At 35.9% G+C, this 23,480-nt stretch overlaps 2 long non-coding RNA genes across 4 annotated transcripts; both read right to left on the bottom strand.

Annotated features, from left to right (window-relative positions):
• Positions 1 to 10,908: 10,908 nt before the first annotated feature.
• LOC116250281 (uncharacterized) lies at positions 10,909 to 23,284 on the bottom strand. Of its 3 annotated transcripts, none has more exons than XR_007572823.1 (4): positions 23,243 to 23,284; positions 22,858 to 23,155; positions 22,703 to 22,774; positions 10,909 to 11,117 (listed from the first exon to the last, which is right to left on the bottom strand). It is a non-coding gene; the product is annotated as an uncharacterized LOC116250281 (long non-coding RNA). The 3 variants fall into 3 exon arrangements; XR_007572822.1 differs by lacking the exons at positions 22,703 to 22,774; positions 22,858 to 23,155 and adding exons at positions 13,955 to 14,026; positions 14,110 to 14,407; XR_004171389.1 differs by lacking the exons at positions 22,703 to 22,774; positions 22,858 to 23,155; positions 23,243 to 23,284 and adding exons at positions 13,955 to 14,026; positions 14,110 to 14,407; positions 14,495 to 14,536.
• LOC116251324 (uncharacterized) lies at positions 16,889 to 19,559 on the bottom strand. Its single transcript, XR_004171652.1, has 5 exons — positions 19,462 to 19,559; positions 19,112 to 19,206; positions 18,832 to 18,917; positions 18,469 to 18,602; positions 16,889 to 17,175 (listed from the first exon to the last, which is right to left on the bottom strand). It is a non-coding gene; the product is annotated as an uncharacterized LOC116251324 (long non-coding RNA).
• Positions 23,285 to 23,480: the final 196 nt, after the last annotated feature.

The raw sequence follows: 23,480 nt of genomic DNA, 5'->3' as shown, positions 1-23,480 counted from the left end.
CCCGTATGGGGAGATTAATTTGGTCTGGAAGATATTATGTATTTCTATACAATGAGATTCCTATATATATATATATATATATATATATATATATACACACACACATACATATAAGATCCGTCAAAGCTTGATTGTTTGTCATTATAGGAAACCTGAATTAGTACAGAGGTAATAGACATATAGATGCATACATGTATTGGTTTCTACTAATATCACCTAATACTATGAAGAATTTAATATTTATTCTTGCATGTCCTTAAATTATAACTCACGAGTCTTGCAACATGAGATCGACAATTCTTTTATTCTTTCAAAAAAATATGTAGTGATTTTTCAAAATCTCTCAAGTGCCTAGTACTGACGTGTTTTAGTTAAGTGGAACACCCATTTAATCATGTGGAATATATAGCACCCAGTTGGTCAAATTTCCAAAAATTAATAACGCAAAGTAATCACACTAAATAATATCCACTATATATATTCGAGTAAACACATGATAGAGAAAGAATCGTAATAAGGCATGACACAAAAGAGAATCTTTGATTTGGCAAAGCCTCACGTACCTACTCAATCAATTCTCCTGCCATTAGAGACAAAAGAAAATTGAAGATTGAAGAATTATTGGCCGCATCACGCACCAACCATCTGCTACCAAAACGAGATCCTAATTACGTCTTCATGGCTATGGTGTAAAACAATTGGCTCGCTTCTCAATTTATTTCCTGGTGACAAAGAAGACCCACTACTTGGCGAAGAGCCGAAACTTTTACTTAACCTCTTGTCTTGTTTCCTTAAGATATAACTACTTGGCGGAGAGCCGAAACTTTTACTTAACCTCTTGTCTTGTCTCTTTAAAATATAACCTCTTGTCTTGTCTCTTTAAAATATAAGGCTTACTTTTAATGCCTCGGGATTTTACCACAGTGTGCTTGTGCTTCAACTCTTTTATGTTACAGAAACTTGATGCCTCAGCCATTTAAAATGAAGACCCAAATGAAAATTGTCTCCTAAACCCTTAGGTTTTATCTCAGGATTGTAAATTATTGTCTTAGTAAATACATTTCTACAAGAACCTGGATTCTGTCTCGCCTTCATAGAGGAAAGGTTGCATACCAATTGCAAAGGTGTCAGGTCACCTTTTTATTGAGTTATCCACCAGTAACGACGCACACATTTGGTCTGCTGAGAAATCCGAGCATACTGAAAAGAAAAAAACTTTTTTGACCTAAATAACTTTTGAAATGAAATTGGTAGGGAAAGGGACGGAGCTCAGGTCCGAACAACCATAGTCCAAGGCAGAAACAAACCCAAAAGCAGAATTTCTTAAAAGAGCAAATGTAAGGTAAGAATTTGTTATTCGCAATAGAAAAATATTATCAATCAAAAAATGAATATTTTAAAAGCACAAATGTGAGGCAAAACCTAAGTCATTGGACTCTTCTATTTTACTGCCGTACTCGAGTTGCATCGAGTCAGGTGCGCACCGGACATGGGTGCAACTCCGACTTACACCTGAGCCCAATTAGAATGTTATATTACTAAATTACTTATATAATATATGTTGTTATGATATTTTCCTATACAATATAATTAATACAATTATTCAAGTATGTTATATACATAAATAGCTAAATTGTAATAATAATATATACATGCTTATATATATAATAAATTGAAAATAATAATAATAATAAAATACCCTCACCGCACCTAAATTTTTTGGAATGACACCTGCACCCTGCACTCCTCTGGTCTGCACTCCTCTGGTGACATAGGGCAAAACTTTGAGATTTCATCGATGGGTCTCACATTTTTCTTTTCCAAAGTTGCACATAAATTTAGAATCAACTATGGCACACGAAATGACACATAAAAGTTCACCAAAATAATGCACCGGCCATCAAATTGATAAATGGCATACGTAATTTGCATTCCTTTTATCTATATAACATAAAACTGCAAATGAATCGAAGGAGGGTGAACAGGAAGATAAACTCTAAAAATTACCAGTTATTTAACATGTATAATTTTTAAGTAAAATATCAGTTGCAAAAATAAGATGGCATTTCTTAATAAAAAAATAACAAGACAATTTAATATAAACAAATTTATGAATTGAAAATATTCAAAAAGAAATTGGCTTCGCTCCGCCCTTGCGGTGTGATCGCTCTCTCTTTCCCCTCTTCCTAATAGTCTCTCTCTCTCTCTCTCTCTCTCTCTCTCTCTCTCTCTCTCTGAGAGAAATGTCTGATGTTGCGCGGGTAAATGATGGAACTGGCTCGGAGGAAAACATTAAAGAAAAGAACTGGTTCATGCCATCATCGTAAAGAACCTGTTTTCCTCAAAAAACTACTTTGGATAGGCAAGTGAAGATATCAATGGATTAGTATATTCGGATAAGAGAATTGCTTCAAAAAAGTTAGATGCAGAAAAAAAAAATAATGGTCAATTAAGATATTTGATTGGATTCAAATTTAAGAGTAGACATCCTATTGGGTTTGGATGCACAGTCAATTTAAATAAATATAGGTCACATTTGGATTCCATGTTTAAATTTGAATTTGTTTTAAATAAATATCTTACAGTGGATCTCCATACACTTTCAACATCGATTTTAATGTATAATAATATGCTTCGGATTCAATTCTGTATTTAAAAATTGGATTCAAATTCGGTTATAAAATTAAAAGTTGTAAATAGATATCTTATATTATTGGACCTCCATGCATTTCCAACATCAAATTTTGGTATTTAAATATTGAATTCAAATTTGGACATAAATTTAAAAATCGGATTTATCTTTCAAATTTAAAATTTAGATTTGAATATGACATGCATCTGAAACTATATCCAAATATATGAACACACGATAAATCAGTTATGGTGAAGAGTATGAGTTGCAAATGGATGGGAAATGGTACAAATATGATTTGGGGCCCCAAATTGTTTATCATCTTCCGGCATGTAGTCACTTCATATTTGGAATCCATAGATTTGATGTGGATTTAACATGATATATGTTTACTAAATAGGGTGAAAGATTTATAGTAAAGTTGGCGATCATCAAATTAAGGATCCCAACTCGAACTTAAGATTCACAATTAAAATATTTATTTTAGCTTAACATAAAGGTCTGACTTAAATTTACTTAGCTTAATATGCACCGGGAAGACGCACATGTATGTATATAAAGTACTGAGGGAAAGACTTGTTTCACGCAGCTCCTTCAATCCGATGCCACAAATGAACAAACAAACAGATGTTAAGGAATCAAGTAACCGTGGGCTCAAGTCGCATGAATCAAGTAATTAGAAATTTTTGAGAAACGCGCAATCTGTTTGTGAAATTTTTAAGACTTTAAAATTTTACTTCATTGAAAATTCAGATGTTAAATTTTGTGGAAGTTCAAAGAATGTGAAGTTCATAAAAGGTCAAAAACAACGAAATATTTTAACAAGTTTATACGCACTTTATAAAAAACATGAATAGTCATAATTTTCAAGAAATATGAGGCTTTGCGGAACACATCAAAAATTGCAAGAGTTGGAAGTAATCTAACCATATTTCGTTATGGACATAGAAGAACAATTTGCGGTTTCAAAAATCCAAAACAAGAATATCAACTACTTAAGAAAGTCTTATTTGCAGTCACATGACAAGAGGCACCTCGAGAAGGTGGAAGCTACCAAAGCATTATGACCAAAAAGCTTTGAATGTTTTAAAGGATGTTAGCACCAAATTGACGATCCTTGTCTCCAGTTGAGGAGATTTCTTTTACTTGCACTCATGTTAAATGTCTTCCATCTCTTTTTCATCCCCATAAGAGCTAGCAACTTACATTCCTTTTTTTTTTTTTAGCACTAAACAATTGAATTTCATGCGTCACAGTTCTTTAATTACAATAGTTGCACCGAACATTGTTCATCCCTTCCCCTTTCAGATCATTTCCCACTACCTCATTTTCTACCAAATGATTTAGACACTGCAAGAACAGAGTCTTCGACACTCTTTCTCCGAATGACTTATTCTTAGTGTCTTTCTTCCATAAGTTCTCAAACAATTTGAACTAAAGAACACAAGCTTTTGGAGACAAAGGATTTACTTCTTATACTCTCAAAATTCAGATCTTAAGGCCATAAAAAATGTTGTGACATATTTTTGGTCCCTTGTTTTGATTTCCATCTTTTTTACACTCACGACACTCCTTAGTCGTTACATCTTGTGCATCTCAGATAAGGATTGGATATATTCATTTCCTTGCCTAAAACCTCTCAAATCTTGAGCTAGTTGGTATCGTCTTGTCCAATTTGACTGAACACACATTAATCTTAGATAATCCCAAGTGCCTTTAGCATTTTGAAATTTAACTATACTTAAAGCTATATTTGGATTCATAACTCGAAGCAACCAACTTCATCTTGGAGTTATTTTTATCCCATTCTCCAAAGGAAGTCACAAAATCTTCATCATCTTGCCCACGTTCTTCCTTAGTCCAATGCATCATTGAACCATGCAATAATGGGAAAACTATACAAGCCTACAGATTCAAATGTGTAGGATGAAAACCAAGCAACAAAATTTCAACAAATTGACACAAGACAGGGACGAGTGAACAAACCATGGATGGAGTAGCTAATAATATTTTATTGCTCACAGATAATCTTAAGAGACATTATCATTAGCCCATCAAGAAAGTGAGTCAAAACTTCTTCAAACTCATACTTTAAGATCACATGAAGGATAATAAGGATAACCAATTACCTTGTCAAAATCGTTAATGAGCAGTTTTCCTCATATTCCATCTGAAGCAGAGATACTTTTCTCTTATATATCATAGTGAAGAAGATCTGAGTCAAAAATTCAGTTCCAACAGAGAGTATCAAATAGCTGATAAGGGAAAAAGAACCTAGAACAAAGGTGTGCATCACCAAGAAAAAAAAAAAAGTTGAATCAAACATCTACAAGTATGACTGTTTTTTATCAAAACAGATACTTATAGCACAAGAAAATTTACCTCATGAGACCCAACCAAGTGGTTTACACGTGCACAAATGCTTCCCTTTCTCTTTGACTTTGTTCATTCCTTGGTGTATCATCAAAATGTGAAATATTGCAACATAGCAGCATACAAGATCAGGCATGCATTTATAAACAATGATTACATAAGACATGCCGACACTTCACTTATGCCAATCGAACACAAAATAACTACATCATGGTTATAAGTTCCTGCAGATACTCACAACATTTGGTTGCTACTAAAGGAAACTTGTCTGCAAATTAGACACTGAGACCATCAAATTAACGCGATACATAGAGTGGTATTAACCATGGAATCGTTCTTGCATAGGCTTAGTGATGCTATATCCTTTGGATATTCTTGCATTAAATATTTTCTTATGGGAATGTGCTCATAATATTTTTTCATATCATGCATGAGACACTTTAAACATCTCAAGTAACACAATCACAAAGGTTTTCTTCAAAAACTTATCTTAATTTTTCCTTGAGAGGACCTCACAAATTCAAAATTTCAAAGCATACATACAAAGAAATGCCTCGCCATAGCTATACAGCAATTCTAAGACTGCCAAAAAATGAAAATAAGACAATCTTCACATAGTTTTATGTTTCCATAAAGTGTAGAGAATAACAACCAAGACTCCCATAAGAACAGCATTCTAAAACTCAAGTGTGTGGGTGATAAAGAAGGGTAATAAATTAAAAAAAAAACAATATTCAAAACATATTTATATGAAGAGTAACATGTCAAAGCAATTGCACAAACTACACAAAGGGACTCATTGGTTGTGCTTCGGGCTGCATAATAAACTAGATAAGCTTCTAGCAAAGAACAAGCAGGGGCAATTCAATCACAAAAAGTATCAAAGCACCAATAGAATGACGGTCGAGGTAAAAGGAGCAAACATGTATAAAAGCAATCTAATCAAACTAGTTAGAAACTTAAAATCATCTTTAGGGAAAGCAAATAAGCTGAAGGACTTACACATCTAAACAGAATGAAATGCTTAAATCAAATATTTAAGTGAGCTTCTTCTCTAAGGCTTCAAACTTCTAAAAGTGAGAATGGTCGATATGTGCATCGACACAGAATAAGCACTTGAAACTAGTCTTGACTACATCCTTAAAATTAGGATGGAATGGTGCCCCTGCCTGCAAAAAATGTTTCATGAGCTGTAGCAGCTACAAAGTAAGGAAGAAATCCTATATCTAACAACGAAAGAGTATTACGAAGCTTTTTAGGAAATATGGATTCGCCGTCACTGTACTTCAATCAGTCCATCAGATGCTCCACATATTTTGGTGTAGATACCTCTATGGCCTTTTAAGTTTGGATTTCATCAGCTCACCTGTACTCAAGAAACAGTTGGTTCAGACTAACTGCACATAAAAAAACATTTGCTTGAGAAGACAAAGATTTTAAAATCACCAGTGTGATGATAACAGCAGTAAGCATAGACGATGAGCCTCTTAGGCAAAGATAGAAATAATGACAACAATAAGAACAATATGACTTACATGAAAAGGACAAACATGACTATAGTGAATGATAGAGTTCTAGTTGTTCATAGAAGAGGTAGTCGAGGACATTCTGGTTGTCGTGGAGCCAATTATATATCCAACACAATCTGCTGCAGATGAAGAAATCTTTCCATGTAAGAAAATGGTCACTAGAGAAAAAGCACATGTTGCAAAGTATAGATCTCATCATATAGAAGAAAATCTAACTACCAAAAGTACTGCCACATATTAGCACAAAAACATCGGTCAAGGAATCACGTTGACCAAATAACAGAGAACTACTCCACAACAGTCAACAATCTAACTACTGTTACGTTCTCAATAATATATCCTGGTGCAAAATTGTTGTTCCAAATTTAATATTTCTAAACTGGAGACTCCAATCTGAGAAAAAAAAAATCAGAATGCCTCTCGTTCAAGTCCAACTAACCACGTAAAAGTTGTCAGCTCAATTTTTATTATTGGCATAGGTGCATAATCATATTATCGCCATTCTTCCTTATTTGTGTTAGTCTTTTCAATTGTGTAAAAAATATAATAATATCAAGCAAAAAACATTTTCCTTCTTGAAATCTAGTAGCTACTCTGACTTTTCAAGAGCCGTTGAATGGCGTATACGCGTGCAGCGAGAGAGAGCTTGATTAAAATAGTTGCAGTAGGGAAGAAACCGAGCAGGTAACAGAGGCAAGGCTTCCAAAGAAACAGAGGAATACAGATGCTCTAGCTGCCAGGGCGGAAGGCTTTGCGCTCTCTCTCTCTCTCTCTCTCTCTCTCTCTCTCGCTCTCTCTCTCTTTCCATGAGAAATATCTTTGATGCTGCGTGGGAATATCAAGAAACTCTTTCCATTTCTTGGTTTAGCAGCGCACCTTCAAAAATATTACCGGGTGAACTTTTATTTGCATGATCAATGAAAAGAAAGGAGTCGTTTCAACTTGCCACGAAATACAACCCAAACGAAATAGAAAGAAATTTCAATTTTTATCAACCCCAAGTTTGTTTCAACTTGAAGGAGTTACTTACTGGCTAGTACAACACCCTGTCCTAAGTAGGGATGTTAATAAATCCAATTTAGATCCGATATTTGACCGAACCTTACAAAAAAGTTGGATGCAAATGATCTCAAGCTAGAAGTAATCTCAATTGTTGTTGCTCTACTTACTTACTCAAAAACATTATTGGTTTTGAACCCTTGACGCATCTTTTGAGTGAAAATGCAGGTTTTGTCGGCGCTGGAAGCAACACAAACGCGCCCACAAGCATGAGCAGGATGGACGACATGTTTGGGAAAACCACCGTTATACGTCTATACCGGTGGTTTATTTCGTCGCTGTACCCACTTATAGCGGTGGCGCACTGCGCCGCTATATAATACTTATACCGGTGTTTCTCATCGCCGATGTAGGCCATCACCGCTATAGACCTACAACGGTGGTTTCCTGCACCGGTATACCTTAATATAACCAGACGTCACCGACAAAAAAAATAGGCCAGTTTTGTTGAAGCACACGCCCCACGCCTGATCCTCTCTTTCTCCCTCTGTTTTGTGATTAACGCTTATATCTCATTCGATTTTCTTGTTTCATATAGTCACCTTTTTTTTCTTTTTTTGTTTAGAGGAGGTTCATGCTTTAAACATATTGATATGTTTAATAAACTATACTGAAAATAGACTTACTATTTTGAATTCCGCACTCAAGGAACTTGCACTCTCTATTCATAGTCGGACTCCCTGATATTAAATAGTTTCTCATTCTAATTTGATTTATTGATCAAAAGTTGCAGTCCACGTTTTTTCCTATTTCAATTCTTGAATTTCCTTTGCGATTGAAATTACGATTAATTCAGTACTGACAAATGCAAAGCGATTGTGATAATACGATTGCACAAAAATGGTGCGATATGTTTTGAGGAATGTACCTCAGTTTGATACCTAAGGTCTTGGATGTCTGTGGTACTGAACCTAAACATTCTGTATTTTTTCCATATTTTTCTCTTTGTTATTTTTCAACCTCGCCGTATAATATCCAAGAAAAACCATGCAGTTCAAAGCTTCAAAACGTTATTTCTAACTATGTTACAAAGTAAGGAAGAAATCCTATATCTAACAAGGAAAGAATCTTACCAAGCTTTTTAGGAAATATGGATTCGTTGTCACTGTACTTCAATAGTCCACCAAATACTTCTATGGGTTTTTCAATTTGGATCTACTCAAGAAACAATTGGATCGGATTAACTGCACATAAAAAAACATTTGCATAAGAAGAGAGAGACTTTAAAATCATCAGTGTGATGATAACAGCAGTTACCATAGACTATTAGACTCTTAGGCAAAGACGGAAATAGGACAACAATAAGAGCAACATGACTTATATGAGAAAGACTATAGTGAATGTTACAGTTCTTGTTTAAAAAAGAAAAAAAAAAATCAGCATTGAAAAGAAAAAAAACTCGATAATGATATTTGTAACAATGGATCGTTCACGGTAAAACTCCAGGAAAATCTCACGATTAAAAATCAGAGGACAATATAAAATCATAGAGTAGACGTCAGCAAATTTTGTAAACAAATTTAAAATCATTTATAAAGATGTTTAAAAGTTTATGAAATTTCATTATATTATCTGTATATAAGCTTCATAAAGAATCCTGACTACGAAACAATGGTTGCAAAAATGATAATAACTGCAAATTTAGCAAAAGGCGTAGCAATTTAAACCACAAAAGTAATTGGTTTTCTGAAAAATTTAAAAATATTTGACAATGTTCCTCAAAAAATGAGTTCACAATTGTGAACTATCTAATAATTTAAAATTACTCAGTAAATGTCAACTTATTTTGTAAAGTAATTTAAAAATCAATTTTGAAAAACTCGTTGATGTTTCTTTTAAAAGGCTTTCAAAATATATTACAGAATAGTGCAAAAATTCTACAAGAGATTTGAAAACAATGACAGAATCTTGAAGGAATGTGCAAATTTTTTATTCAAGTTCAAATTTTTTTTTTTTTGGAAATAAAAGTTTTGGATGATCATGAAAACAAATTTTTGAATATACGTTTATGAGAATATAATAATAGATGAGAAATGCTTGCACGAGTTTTGAAACAATCATCAAATGTTCATAAACATAATTTTGGAACTAAAAAAATAATTAACTTCAACACTATTTTGATCTAAAAAGCAGAGAAAAAGTAATCAAATTGCCTTATTTAAGAACACATGAAAATAGATAGAAATGATTGCATGAATTTTGAAATAATCATAAAACCTTCACATACAGAATTTCGAACTAACAAAATAATTAACTAACACTAGGTCTGATCTCAAAACCAGAGAAAAAGTAATCAAATTGCCTAAGCCTAAGAAAAACTAACAGAATCGACGCTTCAGCAAAACAACTAATGAAATGAATAACAACTTTGCAATTTCAGCACAACTAATTAAGTGACCACGAACCTTGCAGCTTCAGCCAAATAAGGGTTTAAAAAGTCGATCACAAGATATCTTAAGAACGATACCCAGTGCTGATGCATAAGATCCCAAGCCTTCCCACTCAAAGCATAACACATAATAAACTAATCTGTCATGCATTTTGATAGACAGCCTGTGCACAGGCAAATAAAACATGAAACTACTCAGTTACACAAGAAGATCAAATGACTAGAACTCAATTAAATGCAGCGATTGTTTTCTAAAGACTAGCAAAAACATTGGATTTGATCCATCAATAAATAAGGATAAGAACCAAAACAAATGCTTTCGAAAATCAAATACCCGCAAAATATTGAATCCCCTACCATCTTTGGCCTCTGACATGTCACCACGGGAAGTGCTGTAGTTTGCTTCTCATTCAGTTTTTGGAACACCTTTAGCCCTCCACAACTTTACAAGCCTGCCACACGCATTAGACAACAACTATGAAAGAGAGATTGGTAAAGCAGACCGGACAGCAACTTCTTCACAACAAAAAATGAGACCACTTGAATCCCATCCTCGACAGCTCAAGTACAAGATTCACCAATCTTATCTCTCTCTCTCTCTCTTAAAGTATCCCAACTCAAAACAAATTTTTATGCAAACTCATGCAGCAAGGTACCTCACTATAAATGCAGCTACATGAACAAGTACGAGAAAAATCACCACCATACCTAGCTAGACAAGTTTCAAACCTGGTCTGCTTTTGTCTATGAATCATGTTTCTGCCCATGAACTTCCTCAACACCAAGTTGGGGTTCTTCAAGCACCTACAACAGGTCAAATATCCTTCATGCATCCAGACACAGACCACACATTGTCTTACTTCACTCTATAGTTATCCTAGAATTGGATGAAAGAACACAAAACAAAAGAAAGTGTCTTGCCTTAAATGAGCTTCTCGCTTCAATTGGTTCCTTCCTCACCACCTGGTCCAAGACCCACTGGACAGCACCTCAATGACATGTTTCTAATATTAGCTGATCAGCTTCTTTAAGAGTTTATCATCAATACAGCATCACTTCCCTTCCTCAAACCAGCTAAAAGGAGAAGAAAGGCTGACCTCACCCTTAAATGCTGCTGATGAACAGCCCATGATCCCTGAAGTCAAATCAGCCGAATGAGTGGTTTCTTTAAAAAATAAGAGATGCCTTCCACAACTATCAAACACCAATGACCATATGCATAAGCATAGACATATTTTCTTCTAGCTGAATAAGAAAAGCAATTTTGTGGATTTAAATAACAGACACCAGCAAGGATATATCCAGGTAGAAGGTAAATATTGGCAAAGGCAGAAGACAAGGCTTTCATCCCTGCCTAAATGGGTTTCTGTCATTTGAAAAATGTGCCAGTGGTGCTTATATCATTTCATCTAAGAAAAGCATCTATAATTGTCATTTCTAAAGGCTAACATGGAAAACTTTAGGCAAAGATGGATTTCGCTTGCCAATATGAGAATGGCAATTTGCTGTGCAGAGATACCAGTTAGATGAATTAGATATTGAACTACACGGTGCCTGTTGATAACACAACTGAAAATTTATTAAAATTTTGACAGAGGTTAGACAAAAAATGTCCATTGATCAAAGGATAGACAAAAGTTCAGAGCTCTTACTGAAAATATTCAAATCTGAACATAAGCTAAGATGATTGTTCTCTGGATCAGTGGTACATGAAAATTGTATAATCTCGTTCTTTGTTTGTCTCCTAACAATAGGGAAAACATGTCCTCTCCAGCTCTCCTTATTGGACAACGCCAGGTTGAAATAGTTGAAGGGGTTCATGTCCTTCATGTAGGAAGATACACATCTCCCTTAGAGGAGATCAAGAATGCTTCCTACCAACTTTTACAAAGTGTTGGGCCCAAAAATAATCAGCTCAGCAAATAGGTTATGCAAAAACATAACTCTCTCTCTCCCTCTCTCTCTCTCTCTCTCTCTCACACACACACACACACACAACTCATAGGATCAAAATTAAGCCTGGGCATCGAGCCCAGGCCCGAAAAGTTCAGCCCGGGTCGGCCCGGTGGGGCCTGATTCAGCCCAATTTATTTTTTTGTATTATTTTTATTTAATAATATATATTATTTAAAATATTTTTTTATATTTAAAAAAATATTGCACATTAAAAAATATTTTTATTTTAACCGCGCCGGGCCCGAGCTCGGATGTCGGGTATCGGACCGGGCCCGTAGTAGATTTTCGGGTGTCAGGCCGGCCGGATGCCCAAGCCTAATCAAAATCATGCTGCAGTTAAGAATCATCTTTAAAATTCAAACTTTTTCATAAAACTTGGTAGTAAATGCAATTATATAGAAAACAGATCCTGGTCCCAAATCAGTTCCATGGTTCCCTTCCGCTTTGACTTTCTCATTCAGGTAAACTACACGGTATTTTATTCCTATCAATTTTCCCACAGGAACATCATTGATACTCTCAAGTACTCTTTGTTTATTTAGTTCTTTCTACATTCTAGATATGCTTTTTGTTCCATCATCTATGTTTTTATGCATTTATTTGATTACGCTAATTGTGAAAGCCTTTGTTATTAAGCTACATATAGTTTTTATCATTTATTACTGCTCACCTACACTTTCTAAAAGTTTTTAAATGCCAAAGTTTTCAAGAGATATATGAAGCATTATCAACAGAACTATGTTCTTCAAGATTTTGCCTTGCTAAGGTTGTCAATCACTAACACTCCAGGGCCATATGAACCTATTTCATGAAATGCACCGAAACCAAAGCAAGCCATCGTAGTCTCCTAGATAAAAATAAATAAACACCACAGAACTTGGGCAAATCCCAGGAGGCTCACAGAAGCCAACATGTCTACAGGATTAACTGTGAAAAATAGCATGTCAACATTATCGGAAACAAAAGAAGTTCTTCTGCAATCAAGGAATCAGAATCTGACAATAAAGCTTTGTTTTCATGAACTACCAAACCGAGAACCCATGAATAAACAAAAAAATGTCTAGTGCTTTGCATTCTCATAAAATTTAATTCCAAACCATTGTGGCATGAGAACAAGTTTAATTCGTTCAGTTTTTCCTTAAATATTTTACAATGGGTAACAAGGTCCAGAAAACAAAAACTTAGTTGTGATATCACATGCATAGTGCACTGTGACTCTTTTAACTTCACAAAGATTGACATTACCTATATCTGCAAATGCATTAATCATAAGAGAGCAAGACAACAGACTTGTCTTATCCAAGATTCTTTGATAGAGGCATTGGATTGTGAATGTACAAGAAATGAGAAAGGAGCCCTTTTCAAGTTGAACAAGTTCAATGCAAAGAAATATGAGTTTTCCCTCTCAAATGGCATCTGCATTGAATCGGGCCCACTGATAAACAAAGTAGGCATGACAAAGAAGAAAATAAAGCATCAACAACACAGGAAGTGATTACCCTTAATATGTGCAGAAGTATCCTTCACAATGACAATGAGACTCATTTTTAACTCATCCATAACAAGAGAGGTCATTGCAAACAACAGCAACTAGCTGATTGCAACCAAATGCTACAAATGACACCAAGTACTGCATAACTCAAGGCAAAATAAAATTGAAGTACCGCAACCACATTTAAGAATATCAGGAAGCAAACTTTGATGCTCTGGGACCACGGGGAGGAATCTGATAACACCTTTAATATGTTTTACCATTGGATTTTCAACCTAAGGAACATGGAATTGCAGTACTTCTATAAGCTATTTCCATAACAACTGTTGTATGTTACCATTGGTTTTTTAACCTAAGGGCATTACCTTCTTCTCAACAGATGCAAATTATCAAGATACATGATCATGTTCCAAGCATCTCAGCACAACATTGATCGAGTCAATCACAAAGACACTGAATTTTTTTTGGGGATAAAGCAGCTATGTCAAACAACATCAATTATTGGACGATCAACTATGTCTTACCCAATTTAGGAACGAATCAAGGTGCTAGCTCACTTCGTAGGTCATGTCCTTCCGGGTAATGTGTACTTTAACCTGTATCACAACCATAACAACATCAGAAGACAACGTCACATTGTAAAATAGACGCAAATCACAAGCAACAAACATCAAATCACCTGGCCACCCCGTTCCGTCCAAAACGAATGCTTAGACATCTTTCCTAATTGAAGGACTGACATCTCATGAAGCAGAGGCGTTGATCTCATGGTGTCTCAATGCCGACCTAATTCTTGCCGTGGAACACTCTCGATCTTGACGTCCTCTGGAGATCAGAACCCCAGGCGACATGATGGGCCCTCTGCTACCCTAGGTTTTTGAATCTCCTCAAGAAATTGAACTTCCGCGCTCCTGTAAACGAGGGAACCCATAGAGCGAACACGGGAAGGAAGGATAAGCGATGGAAAAGGAGGAAACCTGCAAAACACACAGTTCGGAAGCATTAGGAGCCGATGCGATTAAAGAAAAACATCAATAAAATAAAACGATGTCCGATCGTCGTACGTAAATCTTGGGAGAAAAATAATGAGAATCACGATATCTTCGGAGAAAAAGAATGAGAATAACGATGGCTGGTCACTTACGTAATATATGTATTGGTAGTTTCGCTGGTCGCTACTTCGGTGGTTCAACGATAAACCAGCCTTCTGATACTGTTAAATCGGATGGCATGTTCTTAACAGCATTTAAATAATAAACAAAACTTGTGTCTTTTCTTGGGCGGACGTTTGCAGCCTGCGACATTTGTTGATAGTAGATATTAAAACCAAGAAAGTTTATACCATTAGCTATTAAAACATTATAAAACTTACTTTATAAGTGCAAGTTCCATGATTTTCTTAAGGCACATAAATTTGATGTTCTGAATTTATATGTGTTTGACTTTATGAGAATCAAATTCCATAGAATTTGAGGGTTAGAAAGACTCGGAGTCAAAAAAAATTTGGGACATGCATACACACGTACAGTGTCTTCCATTCATATCGAGCTATTCCTGACAGGAACCGCAGGCGACCACCTTGCAATCTGGGCAGCTGAGTCAAGTTTTCTTCATGTTGTGGCGTGCACAGCACACACATTTGGGGTTCTCGACGTCCTGGTAGTGTTGCCAGTTATGCTGGCATAGCATTTGTTCCATTGGGAGCATGATGGATGGTCTCCATCCTTCCTTTCCTGCTCCCAACCTCTTGATTTGAGGGAATTCGTGTGCCAGGACCATGAGCGTATTCAGCTGACATGTGTCCTCTCCCTCTGACACAGAGAAGATGGCGTAACTTTCATCATCTCCTTCTTCGACTGAGACATATTTTTAACCTATGTCATCGAGGTGCCAGAATGGCACATTCCAAAAAATTCATGTGCAGCGGGACGGCAAGAGTTTTTTTTTTTTTAGTTGATTATATATATAACAAAATAAGCATGTATATATTGTTATTACAATTTAGTTATTAATGTATATAACATACTTGAATAATTGTATTGCATAGGAAAATGTCATAACAATAAGTAATTTAGTAATATGGCATTTTAATTGGACTCGGGCGTGAGTTGGAGCTACACCCATGTCTGGTGCGCACCCGACTCGATGCGACTCGGGTAAGGCAGCAAAATAGAAGAGTCCGGGTGACTTACTTTTTAACTGCTCATCACATTTTCCACTTGGTCTAGTTTTGTTTTGGATTTGTTTCCCAATCCTGTAATTGGAATTTTATTATTATTATTAATGGGTCATATAGATCTTAAGTCTACAAATCTAGTTTCAAATATATCAGTGATATCATACCTTGTGACTTAATAGACTATTGGCAATTACAACAGTTTCTTGTTGTTTATAAGGATTGATGTCTATTCATAAGACACTATGACATATTGTTTCATTAATCTACTTAAATATTATAATTGAAAGAACCAAAAATTCATAAAAAAAGAAAGTAGGACCGAGGCAAAAACTTTCAAGAAAGATATAATTTTTGAAAGACAAAAACTTAACAACAATTGTGGTTTCGAGTACGAAATGACATGCTAGGATTTTTGTGGGAGCTTCAGCTCTCCTATGGACGCTAGGATGAAATATATTCTGTTGGTCCACCCAAATATTGAGAATAATAGTTGAAAAGAATGAAGGCTATCTCGAACATTTTATTCTTATTGATAATGTGGTTTAAATAATTATGTGTTTAGGTTTTCTATTTTTCCCGATAATATATCTTTTACAAACAAATGAGACGTTGATTTGTTTTGTTATCTTGAAAAAGACAAATACTCTGCTTTTTTCTCTTTGATTTATTTCAACCATGTCCCTCTATTGCTACTTATTTCTCTTATTTATTGTCACTTGTTTGATTGCTGATTCTAACCACCAAAATCCTACTTGGAGCCAATACGAAATACAAATTAACTACCTACTAGTAATTACACATGCCAAAATGCTTCTCAAACAAAAGACTTAGATCTGAACCGATGTACACATCTTGTGCACAAACTTTCTATAACACAAAGAAAGGTCCTAATTGCTCAGATCTACAAACTTTCTGTTTCTGGTTACTAAGTGGCCCATTGATAATTATTATGATGAAAAGAGTTGCTCATTGAAACATAGTGTATGGAATCAATGATGTCTCACGGTTGTTATCGGCTCATTCTCAAGAAAACGAGGAACATAGCAAGATCGAAGCACGACACTTGTCAGGTCTTTGCCTGATAAGCCCTTTATGCACCAGCAATCACGAGAAAATATGCACAAATAAGTTCATCAAGCACTTCTATTCATCTATTAGTACACCAAACAAATTCCCGACAACAATAAACTTCAATGAAAATGGTCCATTTTTACATGAAATTTTCCAACTTTTTCATAAGTAAAAGCATTGAAGCATTATAAACCACATCGATGCAAAAGAAAAGTAGTGGCAGAACGTTTATCACTATAACCATTGTTGTTAAATGATGATATAGACTAGGTAAACTGATGAAGAAAAATAGGAAACTTTGTATTGGTTTTCAAACTTGACATCCGATGTCTCAATGGTAGAAATCCAACAGGATGAGTGGGAAAAAACCAAGGCAAGCAATGGCAGCCTAGCCCAAGCACCTCTTCAATCTTCCCAAACAAATACTTGATAGCAACACTTGGCGGCTCCATTGGCTACATGAATGCTCATATATAGCTCCAAGAAACAGATTGGCTGCAAAACCGAGTGATGGAATTCACCAATTACGAAGCCAAAAAACAGGAAAGAGAATGCAAGCATAGACATATCCATATAAAAAACTAAAAACGAAAGGAAAGAAACCCAAAAGAAACGTAGCTTTAGTAACTATTTCAGCTTATGAAATTAACAAAAATTTTTATCAACCCCAAGTCAATTTCAAATTTACAATACTACAAATCTACAACTTGAAGGAGTTACTTACTGGCTAGTACAACACCTTGTCCTAAATAGGGATGTTAATAAATCCAAATTGGATCTGATATTTGACCGAACCACATAAAAAAGTTGGATGCAAATGATCTCAACTTAGAAGTAATCTCAATTGTTGTTGCTCTACTTACTTACTGAAAAACTTTACTGGTTTTGAACCCTTGAGGCATGAAAATGCATGTTTTGTCGGCACTGGAAGCAACACAAACGCGCCCACATGTTTGGAAAAACCACCGTTATATGTCTATACCGGTGGTTTATGTCGTCGCTGTATCAACTTATAGCGGTGGGGGACTGCGCCGCTATAGATAGTTATACCGGTGCTCATCATCGCCGATATAGGTCATCACCGCTATAGACCTACAGCGGTGCTTTTCCGCACCGGTATACCTTAATATAACCACACGTAACCGACTAGTAAAATAGGCCAGTTTTGTTGAAGCACACGCCCCCACATCGATGAGGCGTGCACTTCAAGCGCCTGATCCTCTCTTTCACCCTCTGTTTTGAGATTAACGCTTATATCTCATTCTATTTTCTTTTCATATAGTCACATTTTTTTTTATTTTTAGAGGGGTTCATGTTTAAACATATTGATATGTTTAATAAACTATACTCAAAATTCACTTATTATTTTGAATTCCGCACTCAAGGAACTTGCACTCTCTATTCATAGTCGGGCTTCCTAATATTAAATAGTTTCTCATTCTAATTTGATTTATTGATCAAAAGTTGCAGTCCACGTTTTTTCCTATTTCAATTCTTGAATTTCCTTTGCCATTGAAATTACGGCAACGCGATTGTGATAATACGATTGCAAAAAATGATGTGAAATGTTTTGAGGAATGTACCTCAGTTTGATACCTAAGGTCTTGGATGTCTGTGGTACTGAACCTAAACATTCTGTATTTCTTTCATATTTTTCTCTTTGTTATTTTTCAACCTCGCCGTGTAATATCCGAGAAAAACCATGCAGTTCAAAGCATCGAAACGTTATTTCTAACTATGCTACAAAGTAAGGAAGAAAACCTATATCTAACAAGGAAAGAATCTTACCAAGCATTTTAGGAAATATGGATTCGTTGTCACTGTACTTCAATAGTCCACCAAATACTCCACATCTTTTGGTGCAAATACTTCTATTGGTTTTTCAATTTGGATCTACTCAAGAAACAACTGGATCGGATTAACTGCACATAAAAAAACATTTGCATAAGAAGAGAGAGACTTTAAAATCACCACTGTGATGATAACGGCAGTTAGCATAGACTATTAGACTCTTAGGCGAAGACGGAAATAGGACAACAATAAGAGCAACATGACTTATAGGATTATAGTGAATGTTACAGTTCTTATTAATTTCCATTTATACTTATTTAAAAACAAAAAACGTCAGCGTTGAAAAGAAAAAAACGATACCCAGTGCTGATGCATAAGATCCCAAGCCTTCCCACTCAAAGCGTAACAGATAATAAACTAATCTGTCATGCATTTTGATAGACAGCCTGTGCACAGACAAATAAAACATGAAACTACTGTCAGTTACACAAGAAGATCAAATGACTAGAACTCAATTAAATGCAGCGATTGTTTTCTAAAGACTAGCAAAAACATTGGATTTGATCAATCAATAAATAAGGATAAGAACCAAAACAAATGCTTTCGAAAATCAAATACCCGCAAATATTGAATCCCCTACCATCTTTGGCCTCTGACATGTCACCACGGGAAGTGCTGTAGTTTGCTTCTCATTCAGTTTTTGGAACACCTTTAGCCCTCCACAACTTTACAAGCCTGCCACACGCATTAGACAACAACTATGAAAGAGAGATTGGTAAAGCAGACCGGACAGCAACTTCTTCACAACAAAAATGAGACCACTTGAATCCCATCCTCGACAGCTCAAGTACAAGATTCACCAATCTTATCTCTCTCTCTCTCTCTTAAAGTATCCCAACTCAAAACAAATTTTTATGCAAACTCAAGCAGCAAGGTACCTCACTATAAATGCAGCTACATGAACAAGTACGAGAAAAATCACCACCATACCTAGCTAGACAAGTTTCAAACCTGGTCTGCTTTTGTCTATGAATCATGTTTCTGCCCATGAACTTCCTCAACACCAAGTTGGGGTTCTTCAAGCACCTACAACAGGTCAAATATCCTTCATGCATCCAGACACAGACCACACATTGTCTTACTTCACTCTATAGTTATCCTAGAATTGGATGAAAGAACACAAAACAAAAGAAAGTGTCTTGCCTTAAATGAGCTTCTCGCTTCAATTGGTTCCTTCCTCACCACCTGGTCCAAGACCCACTGGACAGCACCTCAATGACATGTTTCTAATATTAGCTGATCAGCTTCTTTAAGAGTTTATCATCAATACAGCATCACTTCCCTTCCTCAAACCAGCTAAAAGGAGAAGAAAGGTGACCTCACCCTTAAATGCTGCTGATGAACAGCCCATGATCCCTGAAGTCAAATCAGCCGAATGAGTGGTTTCTTTAAAAAATAAGAGATGCCTTCCACAACTATCAAACACCAATGACCATATGCATAAGCATAGACATATTTTCTTCTAGCTGAATAAGAAAAGCAATTTTGTGGATTTAAATAACAGACACCAGCAAGGATATATCCAGGTAGAAGGCAAATATTGGCAAAGGCAGAAGACAAGGCTTTCATCCCTGCCTAAATGGGTTTCTGTCATTTGAAAATGTGCCAGTGGTGCTTATATCATTTCATCTAAGAAAAGCATCTATAATTGTCATTTCTAAAGGCTAACATGGAAAACTTTAGGCAAAGATGGATTTCGCTTGCCAATATGAGAATGGCAATTTGCTGTGCAGAGATACCAGTTAGATGAATTAGATATTGAACTACACGGTGCCTGTTGATAACACAACTGAAAATTTATTAAAATTTTGACAGAGGTTAGACAAAAATGTCCATTGATCAAAGGATAGACAAAAGTTCAGAGCTCTTACTGAAAATATTCAAATCTGAACATAAGCTAAGATGATTGTTCTCTGGATCAGTGGTACATGAAAATTGTATAATCACGTTCTTTGTTTGTCTCCTAACAATAGGGAAAACATGTCCTCTCCAGCTCTCCCTTATTGGACAACGCCAGGTTGAAATAGTTGAAGGGGTTCATGTCCTTCATGTAGGAAGATACACATCTCCCTTAGAGGAGATCAAGAATGCTTCCTACCAACTTTTACAAAGTGTTGGACCCAAAAATAATCAGCTCAGCAAATAGGTTATGCAAAAACATAACTCTCTCTCTCCCTCTCTCTCTCTCTCTCTCTCTCTCTCTCACACACACACACACACAACTCATAGGATCAAAATTAAGCCTGGGCATCGAGCCCAGGCCCGAAAAGTTCAGCCCGGGTCGGCCCGGTGGGGCCTGATTCAGCCCAATTTATTTTTTTGTATTATTTTTATTTAATAATATATATTATTTAAAATATTTTTTTATATTTAAAAAAATATTGCACATTAAAAAATATTTTTATTTAACCGGGCCGGGCCCGAGCTCGGATGTCGGGTATCGGACCGGGCCCGTAGTAGATTTTCGGGTGTCAGGCCGGCCGGATGCCCAAGCCTAATCAAAATCATGCTGCAGTTAAGAATCATCTTTAAAATTCAAACTTTTTCATAAAACTTGGTAGTAAATGCAATTATATAGAAAACAGATCCTGGTCCAAATCAGTTCCATGGTTCCCTTCCGCTTTGACTTTCTCATTCAGGTAAACTACACGGTATTTTATTCCTATCAATTTTCCCACAGGAACATCATTGATACTCTCAAGTACTCTTTGTTTATTTAGTTCTTTCTACATTCTAGATATGCTTTTTGTTCCATCATCTATGTTTTTATGCATTTATTTGATTACGCTAATTGTGAAAGCCTTTGTTATTAAGCTACATATAGTTTTTATCATTTATTACTGCTCACCTACACTTTCTAAAAGTTTTTAAATGCCAAAGTTTTCAAGAGATATATGAAGCATTATCAACAGAACTATGTTCTTCAAGATTTTGCCTTGCTAAGGTTGTCAATCACTAACACTCCAGGGCCATATGAACCTATTTCATGAAATGCACCGAAACCAAAGCAAGCCATCGTAGTCTCCTTGATAAAATAAATAAACACCACAGAACTTGGGCAAATCCCAGGAGGCTCACAGAAGCCAAATGTCTACAGGATTAACTGTGAAAAATGCATGTCAACATTATCGGAAACAAAAGAAGTTCTTCTGCAATCAAGGAATCAGAATCTGACAATAAGCTTTGTTTTCATGAACTACCAAACCGAGAACCATGAATAAACAAAAAAATGTCTAGTGCTTTGCATTCTCATAAAATTTAATTCCAAACCATTGTGGCATGAGAACAAGTTTAATTCGTTCAGTTTTTCCTTAAATATTTTACAATGGGTAACAAGGTCCAGAAAACAAAACTTAGTTGTGATGTCACATGCATAGTGCACTGTGACTCTTTTAACTTCACAAAGATTGACATTACTATATCTGCAAATGCATTAATCATAAGAGAGCAAGACAACAGACTTGTCTTATCCAAGATTCTTTGATAGAGGCATTGGATTGTGAATGTACAAGAAATGAGAAAGGAGCCCTTTTCAAGTTGAACAAGTTCAATGCAAAGAAATATGAGTTTTCCCTCTCAATGGCATCTGCATTGATCGGGCCCACTGATAAACAAAGTAGGCATGACAAAGAAGAAAATAAAGCATCAACAACAAGGAAGTGATTACCTTAATATGTGCAGAAGTATCTTCACAATGACAATGAGACTCATTTTTAACTCATCCATAACAAGAGAGGTCATTGCAAACAACAGCAACTAGCTGATTGCAACCAAATGCTACAAATGACACCAAGTACTGCATAACTCAGGCAAAATAAAATTGAAGTACGCACCAATTTAAGATATCAGGAAGCAAACTTTGATGCTCTGGACCACGGGGAGGAATCTGATAACACCTTTAATATGTTTTACCATTGGATTTTCAACCTAAGGACATGGAATTGCAGTACTTCTATAAGCTATTTCCATACAACTGTTGTATTTACCATTGTTTTTAACCTAAGGGCATTACCTTCTTCTCAACAGATGCAAATTATCAAGATACATGATCATGTTCCAAGCATCTCAGCACAACATTGATCGAGTCAATCACAAAGACACTGAATTTTTTTTGGGGATAAAGCAGCTATGTCAAACAACATCAATTATTGGACGATCAACTATGTCTTACCCAATTTAGGAACGAATCAAGGTGCTAGCTCACTTCGTAGGTCATGTCCTTCCGGGTAATGTGTACTTTAACCTGTATCACAACCATAACAACATCAGAAGACAACGTCACATTGTAAAATAGACGCAAATCACAAGCAACAAACATCAAATCACCTGGCCACCCCGTTCCGTCCAAAACGAATGCTTAGACATCTTTCCTAATTGAAGGACTGACATCTCATGAAGCAGAGGCGTTGATCTCATGGTGTCTCAATGCCGACCTAATTCTTGCCGTGGAACACTCTCGATCTTGACGTCCTCTGGAGATCAGAACCCCAGGCGACATGATGGGCCCTCTGCTACCCTAGGTTTTTGAATCTCCTCAAGAAATTGAACTTCCGCGCTCCTGTAAACGAGGGAACCCATAGAGCGAACACGGGAAGGAAGGATAAGCGATGGAAAAGGAGGAAACCTGCAAAACACACAGTTCGGAAGCATTAGGAGCCGATGCGATTAAAGAAAAACATCAATAAAATAAAACGATGTCCGATCGTCGTACGTAAATCTTGGGAGAAAAATAATGAGAATCACGATATCTTCGGAGAAAAAGAATGAGAATAACGATGGCTGGTCACTTACGTAATATATGTATTGGTAGTTTCGCTGGTCGCTACTTCGGTGGTTCAACGATAAACCAGCCTTCTGATACTGTTAAATCGGATGGCATGTTCTTAACAGCATTTAAATAATAAACAAAACTTGTGTCTTTCTTGGGCGGACGTTTGCAGCCTGCGACA

This window comes from Nymphaea colorata, chromosome 3 (assembly GCF_008831285.2).
Source record: "Nymphaea colorata isolate Beijing-Zhang1983 chromosome 3, ASM883128v2, whole genome shotgun sequence".
Taxonomy (NCBI): Eukaryota; Viridiplantae; Streptophyta; class Magnoliopsida; order Nymphaeales; family Nymphaeaceae; genus Nymphaea; species Nymphaea colorata.
This window is presented reverse-complemented; position numbering and strand designations above follow the sequence as displayed.